The sequence below is a fragment of the Lolium rigidum genome, chromosome 7 (assembly GCF_022539505.1).
Source record: "Lolium rigidum isolate FL_2022 chromosome 7, APGP_CSIRO_Lrig_0.1, whole genome shotgun sequence".
NCBI classification, from domain to species: Eukaryota; Viridiplantae; Streptophyta; class Magnoliopsida; order Poales; family Poaceae; genus Lolium; species Lolium rigidum.
This window is the reverse complement of record NC_061514.1, coordinates 276259710-276268587: the sequence shown is the minus strand read 5'-3', so window position 1 is coordinate 276268587 and position 8878 is coordinate 276259710.

Below are 8878 nucleotides of genomic sequence, written 5' to 3'. Positions count from 1 at the left end.
AATTGGGTTTTACTTCCCTCGAAGACTGTTGCGATCCCCTATACTTGTGGGTCATCACACCACCCGAGAGACGATCTACCTCCGAGTGGGTGAAGCGAGGCCGCTGTACTTCGACGGTGCTCGGGGAGGTAGAACCACGACGAGAGCCACCGGAAGCAGAACCATGCCGAGGTTCGGCAGAAGCACCAGGAGAACAACGACCGGGGTGCATCGGCGTACCATCAGGAGCGTCGTTCCCGGATTCTCCCAATCCCTACATGTTGGAGGGAGTTTGCAACTTAGCCATGTCACACCAAGTTAGCAACTTAGCCAAGTTAGAAACTTACCGGGGTCAACTGACGCTGACGCTTGTCCATGCAATAGAACTCCTCCTTGGAAGGGAACACTGGCGTCGGCCCCGGATGAGGTGGCTCTGGGAGTGGTTCCTCTCGCACTCCAGTCATCATGAACCGAGTGAAACTCTGCAAGAAACGGGAGAGATAGCTCAGATTCAAACATGGGGACTTATGATGTTTTGCAACCATAGAGATTGAAACTTACCGCCATCCGGTTGCTCGTCCACTCGGACATAGGCATCTTTCACAAGGTCATGCTCCTTAATCTTCTCGAGATACTCCTCGTAAGCTACCGCATAGGCCTCCTCGAGCCGAGTCTACAATTTCGTAAATAATGCGTCTCATCAACATAGCCATTCGGGAACAAGAGTCAAAACAGAGGATGAAAGTGTGGATGACTTACATCTACCTCTACCCGAGAACGGCATGTAGTCCGCGAGGAGGTAGCGTAGGCCGCCGGAGGGGAGGGTAGCCTTGATCTGCGTGAAGTTCCTCTGAGGCTTGAAACCCCCAGCAAGGCAGGCGAGGACGTCCATGCGGCTGGCCGGATCCCGCCAGCATCATCGCCACCTCGTCGACCGGCTCGGCCATAGGGTCCTCCACCTCCGGATGGAGCTTGGCGTACTCCTCGCAAGTATTTTTCCTTGCTCTCTTTGGCCTTGCCGTAGTACATCTCGGGCGCGGGCCGAGGCTCGTTCGGACCGGGCGTCACCAGCCTTCATGTGCGTCCACGCTTCCATCTCACCAACTTCCCTCCCGAGCTTCTTCCCCTGCATCACAAAACAAATGTTATGCATATCATCGAAAATAAAAAATGCAGCTTGTTCCATTTTTATATGTACCGGACGGTCCCGATAGCGATCGGTGCCGCTGCTCCCCGCACTGTGTGTTCCCTGATGCCCACGGTTGGCCTTGTTCCGGTCGCTCACGGCCTTGAAATCGGGGTTTTCGCCGACCCTATTCTTGGCCAACTCCATGAAGGCGGCCCTCTTATTATTATCAGCCCAATGTGGTACAACCTGCAAAATCAAAACTCATTTGAAGAACAAACAATATAGTTGCAAGTTAGCCGCAGTACATAGAATCGCATTGACAATTACTTACCGACATGAAGTCCTCTATCGTCATAGCCGGGGCGAGTCACTGCCCAATCTCAGGCTTTGTGTACCTTACAGACGTACAGGAGAGAGAGGAGGGCGGGAAAGCGGCAGAGGAAGGCCGAGGTTGAAGCAGAGTACGCCAAAGGAGAGGCGTCGACATGGGGGGAGAATGATGAACGGTGGTCGTGGAACCTCACAACCACCGCTTCAGAGGACACCCCCAACGAGGATGAAGATTTCGACTTCTCTGATTAATATGTGTGTGTGTCGAGTCCGTGTGTCTAGCGGGTCATGCGTCGACCCAGTGTTAAGTGCTTTATTCGTGTGTGGGTGTAGTTCTTTAAATGCTTTGGTTTGTGTGTGGGTCTAGTTCTTTAAGTGTTTTGGTTCCTGTGTGTGGGTGTAGTTTCTTTAAGTGTTTTGGTTCCTGTGTGTGGGTGTAGTTCTTTAAGTGTTTCGGTTCGTGTGTGGGTCTAGTTCTTTAAGCGCTTTGGTATGTGTGTGGGTCTAGTTATTTAAGTGTTTTGTATCGTGTGTGGGTCTTAAGTTCTTAAATGTATCACTTTTGTGCATGCCATGTGTACACACACAAGTTTTGGGGCCATTCACCCCCTCCGAGGCTCGATTTCTAACGAAACCCTAGTTTTGTTGACCGCGCGGTCTACCCCTTTGACTGCATCCCATCGGGGGTCTCCCGGTGGGCATATGCGTCCATTTGAGTTTGGTTAGGTCATAGGTACATGTGGTAACAAGGATTATCCCATGTGATCTCAAGTTTCTCTCCGGTTCACCTCCGAGGGAGTTCCCCCAATACATCCAGAATCTGCCTAAGTGTAGGAACCCCCTGTCCGAGAAGCCGGACACACCTAGGGGGTAGCCTAGGATATAAAACCATCTCAAATCACTCTCCTTTCCTCGATTTCTGAGAAAACCCTAGACCGGGGTCCCGGCGGGGGATCTATACCACCCTTATACATATATAGGTTTCCCGCAAAGGGGTTCGCCAAACTAGCAGTAAGAAAGAAATAAACAAATAAAAATGATTGGGATTAACAATTATATGTAGTAAAAAATGTTAAAAAAGGTGGGGCATCATTTGTTGTGCCGACGGCCGAGGTTGTGCCGTGGGTAGCCATCGGCACAGTAGGAGATGGGACCCAGTTGTCAGGCTCTGGGCCGACGGCCGCGGTTGCGCCGTGGGCCACCGTCGGCACAGCCTAGACGGCGTCGTGACAGCCTAACGGCTGGGCCCACCTATCGCGTGCTCGTGCCGACGGGTGAGTCCGTGCCGACGGTGACCTTCGGGCTCCATATTTGTGTGCCGACGGCCATAGTTGCGCCGACGGTGACCGTCGGTGTAACATGCAGGTGTGCCGACGGCCGGCCTGTGCCGACGGTGAACTCCGTCGCCGGTCGACGAGGGCTTCTGTGCCGACGGCCCCGACATTTGGCCGTCGGCACATCGGGTGGCCGTCGGCACATGCCGGCTCTCCCGTAGTGTCGGCAACTATCTTCTTAATCAATGAAATGGGCAAATCTTTTGCCTGACGTTTTTTTTGAAAAAACAACCTTTCTTTAACATTCATTATCTTAGGCAAACCCTAAATATGTAGGGGAAATTTTATGGGGCACTGGACTACACAATTAGTTGTGTAGTATATGAATCAATCCGTGGTTTTAGTTAATTGGGCCAGTTTTGGCCAAAGGCCAATTTGGTAACTCCTCTCAAATTTTCGGGAGGTATAATCGATATTTCACTTAGGGACGAATGGGTATATACTATACATTATTGTGTGTACCCGTGTAGTACATTTAACACCCCATTATTAATCTAATCGGTCGACTAGGTGTGCTAATTCAAATTATTTTTGTCGCAGATGAATGACACCCTCTACCGACGAGAGCTGCCACCCGTGACTTGCCTCCGCACTGTCTCCAGCCGTGGGGAGCGCCAACGGCTGAAGATAGTCATCGGCTTATGCCGATCACCAGGAGACCATATGCGAGCATCCGCATTGCCACCGTGCACTTTTGGAGGACGGAAAACCCTACCATGCCGGTGCAGTCCAACTTGCATCTGAAATAAGAGTCGTACTATCGAAGGGCATACACAATTTTCAGGAAGAGCTTCCGGCTTGTAGCGGCCCAGAAAATACCCCTATTAGATTTTGCCGGTTGTTTTGCTCTGTGCATCATATTGCATTCATGCATATCATACCATGTCACTTTTGGTTCTTATCAAATTGCATCTGGTTTGTTCCTTTGCCAGCTCATGGAGATCCTGAGTTCAATCTCCAACGCTGCAATTTAAGCCCACATTTTTCCTCCGTTTTGCCCAGATCATCCGCAGATGGGCCTATCCCAGATCTTCCCTGTGCGGCCCATTGCCCGCGCGTCCAGCAACTTCCCGCCGCCTATGCGGTTCCGGCCCAGTTCTTCCGACGCAGCATCAGGCCAGATCCGGCCCAGTACAGCGCAGGTCCATCCCCTGCTTGTTTCCTTTTCTTTTTGCAAAAACATGTTAAATTCATATCTTCTAAACCGTAAATCGAAATAAAATGTTTTATATATGAAAATTGATCAGAAAAATGTGCTGAACATGAATATGCCATACATGCTTGCTGTTGCATAATGCATCATACCATCTCGTGATAGTTTGCATTAACACCTAATATGGAACATATGGAATATGAGGGATATTATATAAATGTTGACCCGGTTCCATTTAACTTTGTTGTAGCTCACCCCTGCCATGTTTGCTATGTTAATCCACCCTTAAATTTGTCGGTAGAAAATGCAACTCCAACTCTAATTTGTTTGTCCGGGGTTCCGACTCCGATTAAATTGGATAAGTGCATCGCATCATCCTTGCCATGTCATGCATATCATCTCGAGCATGCCGACTCTTTATCCGTAGTAGTAAGATTTGCATCCGTTGTGTGTTCCAGCATTTGCTTCTTCCCGGATAGGATCGCGAAGTGGTGTTGTGAGATACGACAAGTTCTTCCGCAGCTTTTCACAGGCGAGCCCTCTCTCTTCACCTATTTTACTCTCTCCCTCGCACTGCTATCCTTATGTTGCGATTCTTTATCGAGTCACGTGTCCTATTCCACTTGTTTACCATAATAATCCTATATGTACCATTCCTTATCCATAGCCGTTGCTTGATGTTTGAGCCTTGCGAGTCGTAGGCGTGTTTAGGCTCGTTGTTTATCTCGATCTCGTTATCGGGATATGTTGGGTTGTTGGGAGGTTATCACATGCTATATCAGTTGTTGGAGATACACATGCTTTACTTATTTGTTAACAACTAAAATTGTAAGCAGAGGCATCTGTGAGCCCCTTTGCGAAAGCATCGGAACTTTGACTCGCTAATGTCCCCAAGGACCCGAGTTCTTGTTATCTGTTCCGAGATTGAGCGCTCTACCCATGCGTGGGGACGATTATTGGGACCCCCCCTCACCCTTTACCTTTTCTCAAGTCAGTTGAAAAGGGGGCCACAACCTTGGTTTTATTTTCCTATGCCATGTATGCCATGCTTTACTTACTGTTGCCTTCAGGTGTTTACTTCCTGTTGCCTTCGGGTGTTTATATTCTGTACTGTACCTTGCGGGACGTTTAGCGAAGCGTGTGGTTTGCACGCCTAGCCGCCGGCGCAAACCTCCGAGTCCGCTTCGAGTACGGCCGGACTTCGTCACGGGTAGCTTAGTTGGGTGGCCCCCTAGACTTTCTTGTTGAACCGGGAACGGTCTTGTTGTGAGACATCCACCTGTCGTAAGTGGGTCGAGCATGCGTATGGTTACATTTGGGCAACCCCTGCAGGGTGTACATCTTATCGATAAGCCGTGTCCGCGGTTATGGACGACTTGGAATTGTATAGCTTGATCATAGAACAACTTACACCTTATACTTGTTGTTAATAATCCGATAATAACTTGCGTAGTAATATAGCATTACTACAACCGATACCTAATAAAACTTGTCCACCGTTGAGTGCCTTTTACATTGCCTCTTCGCAATTGTTGGAGGGGATATGTGTAATCGGTTGGGTTATGTTTGTGTAGTATTTATCTGTTACCTTGTGCGCTCTCTTATCTTCTCTTATTAGACGGATGTTGTAGCGTGTCTCTATTGGTTATAGTTTTGCTGCCGCTAAACCTACCATATAGCCCCAGGCGATATATATTTATACTTGCTCGGCGAGCATAGCCATTTCTAGTCTCGCTAAGTACGTGCCGGAGTTCGTTCCTTGGTACTTACTCTCGCCTTTCCTCTTTCTCTTTTGCTTCCTCCCTTTTATCGGCAACCGATGGCCCGACTTTGACAGGTACGAGATGACGATGTTAGCAAGGTTACCCTCCCGGCTTGGCCTGGGCAGGGTTATGGACGCCACTGGTTATCTTCAGGACTCTTAGTCCAATTTGTATCTTGTCCGTACTCGGACGTATTCGATCTTCTGTATGATTTGGATCTTTGTGTTGTATATTTGTATCTTGGCTCGTTGGAGTCGTTGTTGTAATATATGTATCTTGTGGGCTCTATTGTAATCCTGTTGTAATGTTACCGCTCGTGTTAATTCCTCTGGCATCACGTGTGTGATTCGTCGCGCACGTCGTGTCGGAGGGCGTCTCTGAATCGATATCGTGCGGATTTTGGCGGGATCGCTGGAATCCTCATGGTACCGGTTCCGGGGCGTCACACGGCTCATCCTGAAACGACACATAAAAACAGCATCACCGTGCAATGGATCGTCGGCGAAGTAGTCAGCGTAGAGCATGCAGTAGCCCTTGCTGGCGTGTAGTTGACGTGGGAGTTAAAAATCTTTGTGGTGTAACTTTTCTTCAGTCCCCGGCAACGGCGCCAGAAATTTAGCTTGATGACGCGTAAAGCACACGCCCGTTGGGAATTCCAAGGGGAAGGTGTGATGCGTACAGCAGCAAGTTTCCCTCGCAAGAAACCAAGGTTTATCGAACCGGTAGGGAGTCAAGAAGCACGTCGAAGGTTGATGGCGGCGGGATGTAGTGCGGCGCAACACCAGGGATTCCGCGCCAACGTGGAACCCGCACAACACAACCAAAGTACTTTGCCCCAACGAAATAGTTGAGGTTGTCAATCTCACCGGCTTGTCGTAACAAAAGATTAGATGTATAGTGTGGATGATGATTGTTTGCGTGAAAACAAGTAGAACAAGTATTGCGATAGATTGTATTCGATGTAAAAGAATGGACCGGGGTCCACAGCTCACTAGAGGTGTCTCTCCCATAAGATAAATAGCATGTTGGGTGAACAAATTACAGTCGGGCAATTGACAAATAAAGAGAGCATGACAATGCACATACATGATATGATGAATATTGTGAGATTTAATTGGGCATTACGACAAAGTACATAGACCGCTATCCAGCATGCATCTATGCCTAAAAATTCCACCTTCAGGTTATCATCCGAACCCCTTCCAGTATTAAGTTGCAAAACGACAGACAATTGCATTAAGTATGGTGCGTAACGTAATCAATAACTACATCCTCGGACATAGCATCAATGTTTTATCCCTAGTGGCAACAAGCACATCCACAACCTTAGAACTTTCTCGTCACCGTCCCGCATTTAATGGAGGCATGAACCCACTATCGAGCATAAATACTCTCTCTTGGAGTTAAGAGCAAAAACTTGGCCAGAGCCTCTACTAATAACGGAGAGCATGCAAGATCATAAACAACACATAGGTAATAGATTGATAATCAACATAACATAGTATTCTCTATCCATCGGATCCCGACAAACACAACATATAGAATTACAGTTAGATGATCTTGATCATGTTAGGCAGCTCACAAGATCCGACAATGAAGCACATGAGGAGAAGACAACCATCTAGCTACTGCTATGGACCCATAGTCCAGGGGTGAACTACTCACTCATCACTCCGGAGGCGACCATGGCGGTGAAGAGTCCTCCGAGAGATGATTCCCCTCTCCGGCAGGGTGCCGGAGGTGATCTCCGAATCCCCCGAGATGGGATTGGCGGCGGCGGCGTCTCGCAAGGTTTTCCGTATCGTGGCTCTCGCATCTGGGGGTTTCGCGACGAAGTCCTTAAGTAGGCGGAAGGGCGGAGTCGGAGGGGTCACGGGGGCCCCACACGAGCAGGGCCGCGCGGGCCCCTCCCGGGCCGCGCCGCCCTAGTGTGGCGGCGCCCGTGGCCCCACTTTGTCTTCTCTTCGGTCTTCTCGGAAGCTTCGTGGCAAAATAGGACCCCGGGCGTTGATTTCGTCCAATTCCGAGAATATTTCCTTTGTAGGATTTCTCGAAACCAAAAACAGCAGAAAACAAGAATCGGCTCTTCGGCATCTCGTTAATAGGTTAGTGCCGGAAAATGCATAAATACGACATATAATGTGTATAAAACATGTAGATATCATCAATAATGTGGCATGGAACATAAGAAATTATCGATACGTCGGAGACGTATCATCCCTCCATTAGCTGCCTCGGCTTGCACTTCCGGTGACCTGGTGCCGACCCGGGGGGCGGGGGATAGCCTGGGCTCTCTGGATGGATTAAAGACCACATCCGGGATTAAACGAGGAGCCAGGGACGCAACTGAGTCAAATAACACCGTCCTGATGTGAAAAACAGCTGCCGAGGGTCTCGTCGGGGAGACGACTAAAGATTCTCTAATACACCGCAGGTGTCTCGAACGTGTTGCTCTATGCACGGTGATCCACCTCAAACCTTGACCTCACACCTCGGTACACCAAGGACACCACTTTCTCCGCCATCGGACTATGTCACATCGCCTTCTCACATGTAAGTGGTCCCCTGTATCCTCATTAAATCTAGTTTGTGCATCTTGTAGTAGTGATATTCTGTTATGCGTCACAAGTTCATGGGTAGGTAATTTTATTAGTCTTACATAATGCTTTTGATTGTGTACAGACAAATATGATATATGAGACATGCGTAATTAGGCTGCATTAGGGATCACTCCAAGTGGTTTAAGTTTAGCTAATCAATCCGTCAGAAATATGATATTAGAAAGTTTTTAACAAAAGAGTGTTACAAATTATAACCAGAAAATATGATATTGGAAAGTTAAAGAAGAGTGTTACATGTTCACGTCAATTGATGCAGATGGCTTTTTATTGCATTATACCAGAAGTGTTAAAGAAGGATCTCCTTCTACGGAGGAAGCACATAACAAATAACTGTTTTTGTATGTATGTATGCATGCATTCTTTCTTGTACGTACCAGCAATCAAGCCTCCAACTCCTAGTAAGATGTTGTGGTTTTGGCATGCGGTTAGTGCTAGAGTACTTTTTGTCATGTTTTTTTTTGAAGTGTACTTTTTGTCATGTTAAGCAAACCATAATTATGTTGGGGTTATCGTGGTCGGATGGGTTGCATGCCTGCTTAGCTTGTGCTATGTACGGCTACTCGGTTAGA